We start from the raw sequence: 16,890 nt of genomic DNA on the forward strand, positions 1-16,890 counted from the left end.
GCTCAAGCCCCACATTGGGCAAATTTTTTTGCAGAGAGTTGGATCAGATGGCTCTTGTGCTCCCTTCCAACTCTATGATTCCATGGTTCTATGAAATGCATCCTTGAAAAAGCAAAACAAATGTTTAGACTTTTAAAAATGTTTTACATGTTTGACACTTTATTAAATTTTTATATGTGTTGGAAGCCACTTAGAGTGTCTGGGGCAACCCAAACAGATGGGCAGGGTATAAATAATGACACTATTATTATTATTATTATTATTATTATTATTATTATTATTATTACTTTAGTATGGATTTAGTGGCATAAAATATCAAGTGGAACATGAATGAAGTATCTATAGGAACGAGACATACCTGAACAAGCTGGAACAGGACAAAATGAAACCTAAGAATACAAGGCAAAGTTGTAAGTTACCTTAACACTTTTGCAGACCCTGGATGAGTTGCGGACAGCCACTGATAGGCATTTGGGTTCATGATTTTTCCCGTTGCCAGCATGAGTTGAGCCAGTTTGATCCTCCTTAGATTGCACCTCCTAACCCACTGAAAGCTTTTCTTGAGGCTTGGAAAATATCGAACAGATATTACCTTGGGTCAGATAAGGCAAGAGGGAAGACAGGTAATCTCTGTTAGGCTACGTGGCATAAGGCAAGGTGGGCCCCTATAAAGATTGCAACAGGGACCAGGAGAGCAATGTTTTCAAAGTTCTCTCCCTTGGAAGAAATTGGGGAAATTTTGTCTTCTCCAGCTTGTAGAAAGTATCGTGCATCCTATGTATGTTATCCCATGTTTATGGCTGGTATTGGCTTTAGTTCATCTAATTGCCTCAGTGGGTGATGGAGTGTGGTATACATGATATATAGAATTTGTAGGAAGGGGTGGCTACGTTAATCAGGGATTAAAGAGAGTCTGAGAAATAGCCACAGAAATTCAGTAAAGGTTCAAATGACAAATCTTTAGTACCTTGGCATTAATAGCCCATCACATTAGAATAGATTACATTAGATTAAGTGACCTCCCTCATTTCTATGCACAATGCCACTTTTTGACAGCCAGAAATATAAAATACCCTCCAAAGCATGTTATGTGGAATGTTGCAGTAATTAGAATTAATGGGATTATATGCAAAAATGCTGCAGATAATTTGTTTTACTACCTCCCACAGACTAGACTAAATTACTTGGCTCCGAGTTCAGTAAAACAGAATGGTTGAGGCATAAAATGGATTCTGGAAATTATCCTGAACATTTTGTATTTTTTGACCTCATGCTTTGAACAACCATTTTAAACTTTCGTTTCAAGCGTTTACTTAGAGCTGGGAAGTAATTACTTATGAGACACACAGTTTCTCTCTTTCTTAAGTTTAGTTAGGTAGCAGAAAATTCCATTTAATCAAGCAACCTCTACTCTTAACAGCTAAGATCTATGGTATTCTGTTCATGGTTACTTTGGTTATACAAGTTTTTTTTCAAGAATGCACTCTGTTGAAACCAAGAAATCATAAATCCAGTCCTTTAGCAGAAGCTTTCCTCCTCTCAGCAGGAAAACTATGTGCCAATTCACACACATAGCAATCTTTCCAGAATCCATTTTGTCAGTAAAGGTTCAAATGACAAATCTTTAGTACCTTGGCATTAATAGCCCATCACATTAGAATAGATTGCATTAGATTAAGTGGCCTCCCTCATTTCTATGCACAATGCCACCTTTTTGACAACCAGAAATATAAAATACCCTCCAAAGCATGTTATGTGGAATGTTGCAGTAATTAGAATTAATGAGATTATATGCAAAAATGCTGCAGATAATTTGTTGATGACTCTCATACCAAGTAATGATTTGCATGTGTGCAACAAATGTCACATACAGGTTAACCACTACAAATATAATTTTCCCCCCAATGGATCTAGCACATTCCAATTCAGAAATGTTTTAAAGTTTCCAATTTGATCTTAAATGCCAGATTTTGAATTTGACTGGGATTTCTTAAACAAAATAAAGCAAAGCCTTCTTAACACCTGTTGAATTTTAAAGCAGTAACATTAAGTTTCATTATAGTTTCATTCATCCATTCCTTGTTTCATTAATACATTTCTACTGTTATTTTTTCCCCTTCTAAAACAAAATCCAACCATATCAGTACTTTGGAATTTTTCAAGTTTTCCAGGGGAAAGTGGTTGCGTACATAATCAGCCGCAGCCATGAACTGCAATCTGTCTCCTAATCCCCCTTTAGTCATGGATTTTACTGAGCCTCTTTGGACTAGCATGTTTATATTGCCTCAATGCAGCTGTGCGCTTCCATCTCTGGGCTCAAATGAAAATGGCTTCTCCACGCAAACCAGAAAGTGACCTCTCCAGATCTAGATCAAGGGAAGTAATAGTGCCACTGTATTCTGCTCTGGTCAGAGCTCACCTAGAGTACTGTGTCCAGTTCTGGGCACCACAATTCAAGAAGGACACTGACAAACTGGAACGTGTCCAGAGGAGGGCAACCAAAATGGTCAAAGGCATGGAAATTATGACTTATGAGGAACGGCTAAGGGAGCTGGGCATGTTTAGCCTGGAGAAGAGGAGGTTAAGGGGTGATATGATAGCCATGTTCAAATATATAAAAGGATGTCACATAGAGGAGGGAGAAAGGTTGTTTTCTGCTGCTCTAGAGAAGCGGACACGGAGCAATGGATCCAAACTACAAGAAAGAAGATTCCACCTAAACATTAGGAAGAACTTCCTGACAGTAAGAGCTGTTCGACAGTGGAATTTGCTGCCAAGGAGTGTGGTGGAGTCTCCTACTTTGGAGGTCTTTAAGCAGAGGCTTGACAACCATATGTCAGGAGTGCTCTGATGGTGTTTCCTGCTTGGCAGGGGGTTGGACTCGATGGCCCTTGTGGTCTCTTCCAACTCTATGATTCTATGATTCTATGACAACAGAATGACTCATCTTATCTCTGTGGCTGTGATCTCCTAAGTGACGCATATGCCATTAAGCAATTGAATGTGCATGTGTACTCCTCCACATGGCCTCGGGCACTGGCAACCCACGCTATGTGACTGAAGTCAGCTAAGCAGTGACTGCTGCTGAGAAGAAACAGAAGACAGTGGCCGTCTTCAGCCATTATTGCTTGAAAGGGGAACACACATGGAACACCTCTCAGAGCCATGCGACTCCTTGTCTTCCAGTGCCGATCTGTAGCAGGCAACCTCATGAATTCGTGGAGGTTTTTCACTCACACAACGAGCTTCCATGGATACATGAGGCTCCAAGCTGCAGAAGAATTGTTTCCATATATTGTTTCAGGAAGTGTGAATGAGACAGATTTGTGTTACAATGCAGACCAAGCCACATTTCTCCCTCATCATTAACAGGATTGAAAACCTAAATATGTCTGAGCAAAGCAACTAGCAACTAAGCAGAAAACATGGGTTTTAAAAAAGCCACACATTAAATAAATGCTCACGGTCCTTTTTCTCCACTCTCATGATTGCTGTGTGCAGATGTGTAAAATGAAGGCACAACACCACAGGCTTTGTTCTCGCTTACAGGGCTTTGGCACTGCAAAGAAGCATTATGTGGGAGTGAATTTCACTTTTGGAAGAACTCTGTGACAGTGAAATAAAGTGTATTTGACATGCCTTTTATTTCTTTGGCAAAACTGTTACCTGCCATGAAATCCTTCCGATCACGGCTGCAAAATGTGGGATAATTAGCTGTTATGTACATAACGTCACAGCTGTAAATAACAGGCAGCTAAAATTAGGCTGAAACTTATATTTAGGCACCCGGCTGACTTTTCAGAACTGGTGCTGAGTCCCAAGTAGTTCCCACTGACCTCATTAACCTCTTTGCTACTTAATGTAATTTCATTCTGAGGACCATTACATGCAACATTCACCACTTATGAGCAACCTCCAATTTGTGAAGCTAGACGTTTAAGAAAGAGAGAAAATGAAATGGCTCTCTTCTAATATAACTGTCACCAGTGGAATATAAATTTATTGACTAAACGAGTATTCTGGATGATTTAGTACTGAAATTCCCTCCCCTGCATGATGTCTCCAATCCATTGCATATGGCTTCTGGGTGCCAAACAGCTATAAAGTGGGGGAGAATGAGAAAAGCATGATTGGTGGCTAGGAAACAGCATACAGGAACGAGAGACTTAACCCTTCCTTGATCATTGCATTCCCTCCTTCCTAGCAACTCCGTCACAACCTACCAGCTTGTTTCCCATCCTGCAATGCAGTCAAGGTTTGAGCAAGAAAGCAGGAAGGTTGGGGAGGTGGCTGTGGTAAGGGTTCAGCTTCCATTCAACACTTCTTCATTTTAATTTGCAGTTGTTGTTATAGTGACTCAGGTTCATACTCACCAAATATATCTAGACCCATGGTTCCCAATGTGGGGCACAAGCCCCACAGGGGGGCAATTTGATTTTTGAAGGAAGCAATTCGAGAATAAGGCATTAACAGTTAATGGCCTTCTACGCTTCCTTCATGTGAACAGGAGTTCACTTTTCGAATAATAAGAATTATATGTCATGGGAGGGCATCAGGATTTTAGAGATGATTAGGTGGGGCAAGGCCAAAAAAAGGTTGGGAACCACTGATCTAGACAATCATAGTATAATATAGTTTGACAGAATACATATGTATATAGGGATGGTTAGAGACTCCCCTGACTCTACTTTTCTGTCACCATGCATGGAAAACTGAAGTGGCAACTGATTGCCTTCAAACTTGGTCTACTTCCTCCCCTTGTGCTCAAGTGAATCCACTTTGAAGTCATGTGCCAGAAGAAGGTAAGGGTGGAGGCCCAAATGGTGGTGGGTGCTGGGGATGGGCACAGGCAAGGCACCAGTCCCAGTAGACCCAGAAGGTATGGGACCTGGCAAATTCTTCAGTATGTAGGGTGGTAATACCAGTTCTGGAAGAGAGGTCTACACTAAGGTTCAGTGGAAGGTCCCTATAGCTTTTAATTTAAATCAACTGGAGATCTCTTGCCAATATACCTGTCATACTATCAAACTGAAATATGTTTTGGTTGTGGATAATAAAATCAATACAGAGGGCACATCTTGTAATAGTAAAACGTCATTGATTTTGTGTTTTTAATTCTAAGAAAGTCCACAATGGAAATCAATACCGATATATGACATTACAGCATTTTCATGTATAACAGTTGACATAACACATCTGTTCTGTTTTGTGTCAGCAATTTAATAAGTACCTGTGAGGATTTTAGCAACTCAACAAACAGCAAAGCTTTAAGGACCATTGGGCTACATTACCACAGATGAAAAAGAAGGAAAGAAGAAAATGTGGGTAGTTTTGCACACTACTTAATGTTAACTCGTTTTTGTTTGATGCTGCCTGGGGAAAAACGCATAGCGTGTATGTTTTAATTTTTTCAGTAACAGGTTCAGAAGTTTCTTTAGCTTTAAAGTTCCAGCATTTCAGAGCTTCTTTTGAACAAGAAAATTTTCTTCTGCTTGTGAAAAAGAAGGAAACAATCCTTCATGAACATATATTGACGGATGTAGCTTTGAACCAATGAGCTTGCATGAGCTTTATGCTCATACACTTCCTCCTCTCCTTCTATGGCCATGAGGAAAAGACTTTGCTTCCTGTTTTAAGACAGCTATAGGAACTATGGCTGGTTTTAGCTGGGTTTATGGGGGGGGGCAGGGTTGTTATCCAAGGTTTAAAGTTGTCTTAACATAGTTAATACAGTGCATGGTTTAGACGAAGCAATAAACAGTGGTGGCATGTCAAGGTCCTCAAGACACCCCCCCAATAAAACACAAGTAACACATTATATTTGTTTAAGGTTTTTGGCATAATTTTGGCCATAACTTTATTAAATTGCAAGCAATATGAGTGGTTGCTTAGGCATTGGTTGCGACTATCTGACCCCGCACGGTGACAGTCTGACATTTGCACACCTGCGAAGTCAGAAAAGGGTAAGACACCCAGGGAGAGAGACGGGACTGGGAACCATGCCTCACCTCTCCCCAAATGCTCCCAGGGGCTCTTGCGTGGCCCTAGCCCCTTGACAGGATTCAGACAAAAGCATGGCGAGCCCCTGGGTTTCTTTAAGGAAAACCCTTGAAGCAGCAGCACTTTTGGAGGGGCAGGCACAGCCGAATCCATACTCCTCTACTAATCAATTCCCAAACCAATGCCTAACTGCAACCTTACAAGTTGTAACGATTTGCTACGCAGTAGGCAAAAACCAAATGGCACCAGCCAATCTGCCAAATAGACAAAATTCCTACCGGGCCCCTGCCCCAAAAGCAGACGACCCCATGACAGGCATAGCAAGGTCAAGCGAACAGCCTAAAATAGGGAGGAAGGGAGGGTGATATGATGCATGCAGTGAAAAGAGGAAGCTCAGTGCTGCATGCAGGGCATTTAAAGACTAGGGCTGTCAGTCAAAAAATGGCAACATATAATTCTCCCCAGCAACAGCACAGCCCTCTGCTAATGGTGGCCAAATTCTTTCCCGCCCAGCAAGAGCGGGGTGTCTTGCTAGTCCCCACCACAACACATGCTCTTCATGAAGGAGAACACGCTTTAGTTTAAAATGGAAAGCAATGCTGCTTTTCTCCTCCATTTGGCTGGAGGAGGAGAGAGAAATGTGGGGTTTGCCCAGGGTAATTCCCATAGTATTAAAGAATTGTTTGCGATTATGTTCAGTATAGACCAGCAAACATGATGAATCAAACTCCTCTGTGCTCTACCAAAGAGGAGAGTAAAAATGGATTTGGCAGCTATTACTGGAGCAAGTTGACTTTTATGTCTGAATGAACTAGGGAAATTTTAATTTGTAAATATTGTTTTTTTTAAAAAAAAGACTGGTAACAGAGTCCCCCCCATTACTTTAGTTGCTTTTATTTCATTTCACTTGCATTTTTTTGTATATGGGTATTACATTTCCTAATATTTATATGCAATCAGACAGACCATTTGTGAAAATAGATTTACCGTTTATTACATTTTGTATCCTATCGTTATTCAAAAACCTAAGTGCAACATACATAAAGATATTTATTAAGATATTATCACATGGAAAATAGCACTCGAGATAGCCAACATAATTTTTAAAAACACATGCAATGTTTAAAACAATTTCAAAATAGAATAGAGGCAGAATGATAGATAATGAAAGCATCGTGGTAGCAAGGTGATCTGAAAAAGAGAGAGACTAAACATCATCATTGTCACTTGGCAGAAGAACCCAAAAGAAGAAAGGATCAAATAACTCCCTATGGGAGGGAATTCTACAACTGGGATGTAGCCACAGAGAAGACCCTCTTGCATCAGCTGAACATCAGCCTTTGACAACACGCAGATAATGGAGATTCCATTAGATCTTAGGGTTCAGGCAGGGTGGCATGGGAGGGTGAGGTCTCTCAGGACTCAGCCCATTTGGGTAGTAATCACAGGTAATAATCAGCAAACTGAATTGTGGCTGGAAGCAAATTGGTATCCACTACAGCTGTTCCAAAATGGGCATAATGTGCTTATATAAGTATCATTGCTGCTGAATTCTGGACCACTCCAAGCTTCCAGGGCCACTTCACAGATGTGAAGGCCATGGAGAATGTGTTAGCCTAGTCCAATCCTGGTGTGCGTCATCATAGCTAGGTCCATCTTCCCCAGAAATGGGAGCGGTTGGTACAGCAGACTGACCTCATCAGAAGCCATGACTGCTATATGAAACATTATGTTTTCCCTTTGCTTAGTATGAAACCATGCCCTCCAACATTTTTCTGATGAAAATAGAGATGTCCTGGACCATAAAGAAGGCTGATCGCTGAAGAATTGATGCTTTTGAATTATGGTGCTGGAGGAGACTCTTGAGAGTCCCATGGACTGCAAGAAGAACAAACCTATGCATTCTTAAGGAAATCAGCCCTGAGTGCTCACTGGAAAGACAGATCGTGAAGCTGAGGCTCCAATACTTTGGCCACCTCATGAGAAGAGAAGACTCCCTGGAAAAGACCCTGATGCTGGGAAAGATTGAGGGCAGAAGGAGAAGGGGACGACAGAGGATGAGATGGTTGGATAGTGTTCTCGAAGCTACCAGCATGAGTTTGACCAAACTGCGGGAGGCAGTGGAAGACAGAAGTGCCTGGCGTGCTCTGGTCCATGGCGTCACGAAGAGTCGGACACGACTAAACGACTAAACAACAACAACAATTCCATTATTATTATTATTATTATTATTATTATTATTATTATTATTATACCTCACCCATCTGACTGAGTTTCTCCAGCCACTTTGAGTGGCTTCCAACATATATAAAAACAGAAAACATAAAAAAAATCCCTATACAGTGGTGCCTCGGGTTACATACGCTTCAGGTTACAGATGCTTCAGGTTACAGACTCTGCTAACCCAGAAATATTACCTCAGCTTAAGAACTTTGCTTCAGGATGAGAACAGAAATCGTGCAGTGGTGGCGCAGCGACAGCAGGATGCCCCATTAGCTAAAGTGGTGCTTCAGGTTAAGAACAGTTTCAGGTTAAGAACAGACCTCTGGAACAAATTAAGTTCTTAACCTGAGGTACCACTCTACAGGGCTGCCTTCAGGTGGCTCAGGGATCAGATAACTCCATACCCTCCAACATTTCTCAGATGAAAATAAGGACATCCTATCATATCCTCCAACTTTTCTCCAATGAAAATAGGGATGAGATCAAATCAGAAACCAGGATGGCTTCTGTAAATCTGGGACTGTCCTTGGAAAAATAGGAACACTTAGAAGGTCTGTAATATGTTAAGCTGAGAAATGACATCTTTGCCAAGGCTGCCTCCATTAACTTTGTTGTTGAGCAGTTATTTTACCTCATGTCTGCCCAATAAAAATCCAACGCTCAAGCCAAGCCAACCATTTCAGCAGAAGTAGCAGATCTCTGCCTGTTCCATTTCTTCCTCTAATGCAAGGAATAATTCAGGCCATGTGCACTTGAGCTCTGTATGCTCAATTGGGATATACATGGCCTCTGAACTGAGTAACTAGTGTTTGCCTAAGTGAGATTGTTGTGCTGAGACAACTGTCATGCCCCTAGAGAAGTGACAACATGTTCTGGCAATTGTGTAGCGATGCATTTTTACTTTGGCATATTGCTTTTCCCGTGGGTGAAGAGCGGCAACGAGAAATGACATTAAGGAAGGACCTTACGTGGCTCACAGAAAAGACCCAAATCTGTAAGCAGTGATGAGGGAAGTGCTACTGAGAATTAATAGCAAGAAATCCCCTCCGTTAAGCCAGCTATTTTCAGCCTGTCATTTAATAAATGTTTACATTCCTCAGATTGAGGCCAATGATGTCTGAAATTTAATTTAGGTCCATTGAAAACATTCTGCCTGTTTAGGTGCCAGTCGTGCACTTTAATTACAATAGAATGAAATAGCTAGATTGAACATCTAAGTAGTGTTTTCTTTGATTCACCTTGTCTGCTTGGTCAAATGACATTATTACACAGTGTCCAGGAGAAGTTTTTAGGGCACTTGGAAACCTGTATGAAATAATAACACCTTCATCCATTTTAAATTACAAAGTACATTTTTATACGGCAGACATTGATAAGTGCTCTTTCCCAGATCTCTTTGATGAACACTTGTTCAGAAAGCCTTTTTCCCTCTCCTTTACCACTATTGAAAATGAGAACATCATGCCACAATACATGGCAGATATTATAGAAGGCTACTACTTAAGGGCTAGTGGGACAATACTCCATCAGCCCTAGAATCTCCAAACCCACAGAGCCTGAGGCAACACTTCCCCTCTCGTGCCTCCATGCGATGATCACACATTCTTTGCTCTGTCTGTTTTGTTGCTTGCCCTTGTTGTTGTTGTTTAGTCGTTCAGTCGTGTCCGACTCTTCGTGACCCCATGGACCAGAGCACTCCAGGCACTTCTGTCTTCCACTGCCTACTGCAGTTTGGTCAAACTCATGCTGGTAGCTTCAAAGACACTATCCAACCATCTCGTCCTCTGTCGTCCCCTTCTCCTTGTGCCCTCCATCTTTCCCAACATCAGGGTCTTTTCCAGGGAGTCTTCTCTTCTCATGAGGTGGCCAAAGTATTGGAGCCTCAGCTTCAGGATCTGTCCTTCCAGTGAGCACTCAGGGCTAATTTCCTTAAAAATGGATGGGTTTGATCTTCTTGCAGTCCATGGGACTCTCAAGAGTCTCCTCCAGCACCATAATTCAAAAGCATCCATTCTTTGGCGATCAGCCTTCTTTATGGTCCAGGTTTCACTTCCATACATCACTACTGGGAAAACCATAGCTTTTACCATATGGACCTTTGTTGGCAAGATGATGTCTCTACTTTTTAAGATGCTGTCTAGGTTTGCTTGCCCTTAACTCTCCAGAAAAAGAGGCAGCAATTTCCTTTGAAAAACAGTCTTCTAGAGGCATGAGAGCATCCATCAATCCTCTGTATGTTCTCTTTTCCTTGTGACTGGCAACACCTAAGAATGTAAGAACACAAGAACACATTGGATCAGGCCAATGGCAAATCTTACCCAGCACCCTGTACTCACAGGGCCCAACCTTGGCCAATCGGACACAGTTATTTGGTTCGAAAGGGGTGTTTGTGACTCCAGGCTACAACCAATTGACTCAAGTGCTGTGGGAACCGATTCCTACAACCAATTAAATGTATGCACTGTGATTGCTGACTCCCATGAGTCAGAGCTTTGAAAGCTGCAGCTTGTCCCTGTGGAGACCTCTCAAAGTTAGGCCAGTAGCAACAGTAAGGTAGTTTAAAACTTCTCTCCCAGCACACATCCAAATTCAGGAAAAATCATATGTGTTTCTGGGTCTAACAAGATAATGTGACGTGAAATGAGCTTTTGCAGCTTTTTAAAAACAACAACAACAACAAAAACTTCATTGGCTGACACACTCTGTGGTTCTCAAATTGCCAGCCATGAAATGGGGGTCTACAGATGGTTCAGTATAATTCTAATGCACTATTATTGTCAATAATATATTGCAGAATACATACCCTCCAACATTTCTCTGATGAAAATAGGAGCATCAATAATCATCATAATCATAATCATAATACCCTGCCCATCTAACTGGGTTTCCTCAGCCACTCTGGACGGCTTCCAATATATGTAACATAAGCATTAAACATTTTTTTAAAAAAAATCTCTATACAGGGCTGCCTTCAGATGTCTTCTAAAGGTTGTATAGTTACTTATCTCTTTGGCTTGAGGGTTGCATAACACCATACCTTCCAACATTTCTCTGATGAAAATAGGGTCATCCTAAGGAAAAGCTGGACATTCTGGGATCAAATCAGAAACTGTGACAACTTCTGTAAATCCGGGACTGTCCCTAGAAAATAGGGACACGTGGAGGTTTGAGAATATACTCACAAAGAAAGAAGGAGTCTGTTGGGCTCTCCATAGAAGGCGACTTCCTGTGTTCTTGTGCATATTTTGGTCCCCATATGCTATTAGACTCCAATCCCCATCATCCCTGCCTAGCATTGTCAATTGGGGTTGGGGTTGGGGTTGATAGGAGTTGTAGTCCTACACCTCTATGGAGCCCAAAGTTGGAGAAGGCTACCCTGGAGCTTTCCAGACTGATCCCATCCCATTCCTGCAAAATTTATAGTCCTCTCAGCTTTCTGCCTTACCGAATTTGACTTGATAACAAATCATTTTTCTGAACCTCCCACTGATTGCCACCTTCCAAAGATTTCTAGTCACCAAGAAACATTAATATGCTTTCATTAAGTTCCTGATTATTGCTCAGCAGTGGGCCCATTGACAGTAATCAAGAAAGCCATTCTCATCACGGTACCTGAAAGCAGCATTCCACATACAATTTTCCTCCTCCTGTTATGAGGAAGTTTGGATATACTGACTGAGGAGCAGGGATCACAGTTCTTACCTCTGAGTAGGCATGGTTACAATTGTGCTGTTATTTTGTGTTATCATTAATGTATTTTGTTTGCTGTCAGCTGCTTCTAGCACCAGAGGATGTGGGACATGAAGGACTGCATTAAAAAAATAAAATGTTCCTGGTGGCTTTGAGCTTGATGGTCCTATAACAGTAGATGAGGCCACAAAGGGCTGTAAATTCTACATGCACTCATTTCTACACAGGTGGAGCATGACCAGAACAAGAAGCATCTAGGAAGAATGGAGTGTGTGTAGCAGTTTAGTCATCCAGTTGAGGACCCAATGTTTGTTTGTTTGTTTTGCTTTGCCAAGAAAGAAAGAAAGAAAGAAAGAAAGAAAGAAAGAAAGAAAGAAAGAAAGAAAGAAAGAAAGAAAGAACACTGTGTCCAGTTCTGGGCACCACAATTTAAGAAGGATGTTGACAAGCTGGAATGTGTGCAGAGGAGGGCAACCAAGACGATCAAGGATCTGGAAACCAAGCCTTATGAGGAACAGTTGAAGAAGCTGGCTAGGTATGTTTAGTCTGGAAAAGAGGAGACTGAGAGGAGATATAATCTAATCTAAAGGGCTGTCACATGGAAGAGGAACAAGCTTGTTTTTCTCCAGCTCTGGAGGGTAGGCCTCAAACCAATGGCTTCAAGTTACAAGAAGGGAGATTCTGACTAAACATCAGAAAGTACTTTCTAACAGTAAGAGCTGTTTGACAGTGAAACAGACTCCTTTGAGAGGTTGTGAACTCTCCTTCCTTGGAGGTTTCCAAGCAGAGGTTGAATGACCATCTGTCATGGATGCTTTAGCTGAGATTCCTGCATTGCAGTCGGTTGGACTAGATGTCCCTTGTGATCCCTTCCATCTCTACAATTCTATGATTCTATGTAGCCTTACATTACAGACCCTGAGAAATAAGCCAGGATGACACGTTCAGAGATAAGGTCTTCAAAATCTACATCCAATACATGGACAGTGCGTCAGATATAAGCGAATCATATAACACCGGAGGTGGGATCAGTTGTGCAGCTACACTCTCAGGTTATTGCATGTCTCCCTTTCACTCCTATACATAGGAACCTAGCAAGCTAACCTTATTGCCCAAGACAGACCATTGGTACATCTAGCTCAGGCAACACTGACTGGCCGCAGCTCTCCAGAGTTAAAGGAAGACGTCTCTCCCAGCCATACTGAGAGATGCCTGGGATTGAAATTGTGACAGATGCTGTATTGCTAAGCCATGGCTCTTTCTACAATGCATGACTAGGACTAGTGCAGTCCTCTGAAGGAATAAATCCTAAGACCATAGCATGAGCCTCTGGGCTCACCCACCAAGGCACAGAATAAGGCCCCCTACCTTTGCTTAGGCTTTTAAATTGATTGAAGTTAATGCTGTTCTATTCTATCTTTTTATTATATTCTGATCGTTGTTTTCGTTCAGTTTGTGCTATTGCATTTTGCCTTTTTATTATATTATGATAAAATGTAATATAGTACACTATATTATTGTTCCCGTATATGAGACATATTTATCTATTGTTTTTATATTTTGAGGCATCTTGAGGGCTTTGGAGAAGCCACAGTTATAAATTAAATTAGATTAAATTAATGGATCTACATTATTTTGGGTGCTTTTTTCAGCATGAAGGCTAATAATAAAATGTGCAACTAAAAAATGACAATGGTTGTGTTTCATGTATACACAAGCTGTTATGGTCTGTTTTTTTCTCCTTATTGTTTTTAGGCACCATCTGACTACAGTGGTGCCTCGCAAGACGAAATTAATCAGTTCCACGAGCCTCTTTGTCTAGCAGTTTTTTCGTCTTGCGAAGCAACCCTATTAGCGGCTTAGCGGATTAGCGCTATTAGCGGTTTAGCGGCTATTAAAGGCTTAGCGGATAAGCGGCTAAAAGGCTATTAGTGGCTATTAAAGGCTTAGCAGATTAGCAGCTAAAAGGCTATTAGCGGCTTAGCGGCTTAGAAAAAGCGGGGGGAGCGAGAAAAAATCGGAACACTTGCAAGACGTTTTCGTCTTGCAAAGCAAGCCCATAGGGAAAAGTGTCTTGCGAAGCAGCTCAAAAACGGAAAACCCTTTCGTCTAGCGGGTTTTCCGTCTTGTGAGGCATTCGTCTTGCGGGGCACCACTGTATCTTGGCTTCTCCACTGCCCTAGAGATCTTCAGTCAATGAGTACATCCACTCCATCAATTTCAAGCATTCGATGAATTGGTTGTTGCCTCTGAAAACTTGTGTGAAAAAATAAAGGGAGGATGGAAGGGCCAAACTAGTGATGGGGAAGGATTGGGGCTTTTGCCACAACTTGCAGCAACCCCCCCCCCCCGGAATTATCTGGCATCCTGCACACAGCTCTCACCTGTGGGTCCTAGAAGCTGCCAGCATATGACAGTGGCCACACCCTGGGAATGGCTTTGACTGCCTGGCTAAACCAGATGAGGGTGGCCAATGGGTTCCAAACTGTCAGAGAGTTATGGACTTCCCCAGCATTCGAAGAGAGGCTCCTGTGGATTGAGCGGATGAGACCAGTAGTGGGTGATCCATCAGAACATACAGTGGTACCTTGGTTCTCAAACTTAATCTGTTCCGGAAGTCCGTTCCAAAACCAAAGTATTCCAAAACCAAGGCATGCTTTCCCATAGAAAGTAATGCAAAATGGATTAATCCGTTCCAGGCTTTTAAAAACAACCACTAAAACAGCAATTTAACATGAATTTTACTATATAACGAGACCATTGATCCATAACATGAAAGCAATAAACAATGTACTGCAGTCACACAATTAATAAGTAGCTGAACTGTCACAAAAAAGAGCCACAAAAACACAAAATAAATAGCAAAAACAGACAGACCTCAGCATAACACTCAAAACGGAAGTTGGCATTCAGTTGGAAGCATAACAATCAAAATGGAGCATGTTCAGCTTCCAAAAAAAGTTTGCAAACTGGAACACTTACTTCCAGGTTTGCAGTGTTCAGGTTCCAAGTTGTTTGAGTGCCAAGGCGTTTGAGAACCAAGGTACCACTATACTGCCCCTTCCATGGACGTTTTACTCGAAAAAGTTTTCAAGTGCCTTCTACCTGCTGCAATCAGATAGAAATGATTTAAAAGAATGATCCAGGAAGCTCTCCAAGCAGCTCAAAAGTATTTACAAAACAATTCACCACTGGTAGCCAGTGAAGTTTGGCAGATCTGCCCTTCAGACACTGACATTATGGCAACTTATCTGGGCAGATCTAAGGCTGGGTAAGGCAACAGCGCGGTCAGAGTTGCATGGATGCACTAGCGCAGGCATGGCCAGACTTGGCCCTCCAGATGTTTTGGGACTACAATTCCCATCATCCCTGACCACTGGTCCTGTTAGCTAGGGATGATGAGAGCTGTAGTCCCAAAACATCTGGAGGGCCAAGCTTGGCCATGCCTGCACTAGCAGAATCAATCTGGTATTCTCAACAGCACATGCGTGCAGCCTCAATGATGCCACACCCCAGCCCCATCAGGTGAGTAGCAGTGTTGCTGGGTGATTTCTGCCCTACCACACTGGATTAGGGGTGCCATACATCTGGAATTTCCCAAACATAGCCGGGATTCATCCATCAAAAATGGTGTCCGGGAGAAATTTTTGAAAATCGGTTAAAATGCCCGGGAGAACCAAGGCAAATGGCAGCCCATATCAGAAGTGTTGATAAGAAAGAAAGAAAGAAAGAAAGAAAGAAAGAAAGAAAGAAAGAAAGAAAGAAAACAACAACAACAACAACAACAACAACAACAACAACAACAACAACAACAACAACAACAACAACTTTTTTGGAGATTTTCCAAAGAGAGGAAGAAGAAAGCTCAAAAATAATTTTCACTTTTTGAAATATAGCAACCCTGCACTGGATGCGGCTGAAATTCACATAAGTTAAAACCATGTCATTATTGAGTCAGAAGGAACCATGCATAGCATCAGGTCCACCCGCATGCAATGCAGGAATATGCAGTTTTCCTCTAGGGGAATAACACATGTGACTTTGGTGTTATCAGTACCATACAGCAATGGACTTTTAAAGAAGAAAAAAAGAAAATGATGTGGACTTGTGTTGAAATAAACATGTTCCTCTACTTGTCTGGAAGGGCCATGAACTGGCTGAAGATGATTTTGTCTATCTCTGGGCCAGGAAAACTCAAAGATTCACATTCTGTTACAATGGTTGGCCATTAAAATATCAATCCAAAAGAAAATTTAAATGTACTGGTTACAAATAATGCACTTCAGTTGAAGGGTGATATTGTGGGTTGAGAGAGAGAGAGAGAGAGAGAGAGAGAGAGAGAGAGAGAGAGAGTTTGGTCTTGGTTAATGTTAAATTTTCTATATATTACGTACCTCTGAGTTAATGAAGAATTCATAGTTTTGGATGCTAGCATAATAGTGTAGACCTGCTCCCCACCCAAATGTCAAGTTTAGCTCTGCACTTTCAATAATAAAAGCCATTTGAAATATCTGCCTTCCTTTTAGGAAGCAGATTCATATTCATCACACATTGGGAAGCAATTATCCTGTCTTTAATGACCTCTATTACAACATTCACATCCAACTTCCTGCAGAAAAAATGAAACTAGAGATGAAACTTAAACAATTGGATGTGGCTCAGTTCCAACTCTATCTGCAGCACCCATTTGCTTCTGAATTTCCTCATCCAGCCTCCTTGGAGTGAGAACTGGAAAGATCTCTAGTATAAGGTATGCCCAGTGCTTTTTGTTTTGGGGGTACGCAGGAGTACACATACCCCTAAACATTTTGTGAATCTAAGTTTGGCCTCATTGAGGGGCAGTACAGTGGTACCTCGGGTTACATCCACTTCAGGTTACATCCGCTTCAGGTTACAGACTCCGCTAAGCCAGAAATGGTACCTCGGGTTCAGAACTTTGCTTCAGGATGAGAACAGAAATCGCGCAGCAGCGGTGCA

Source organism: Podarcis bocagei, assembly GCF_964188305.1.
Source record: "Podarcis bocagei genome assembly, chromosome: 6".
NCBI classification, from domain to species: Eukaryota; Metazoa; Chordata; class Lepidosauria; order Squamata; family Lacertidae; genus Podarcis; species Podarcis bocagei.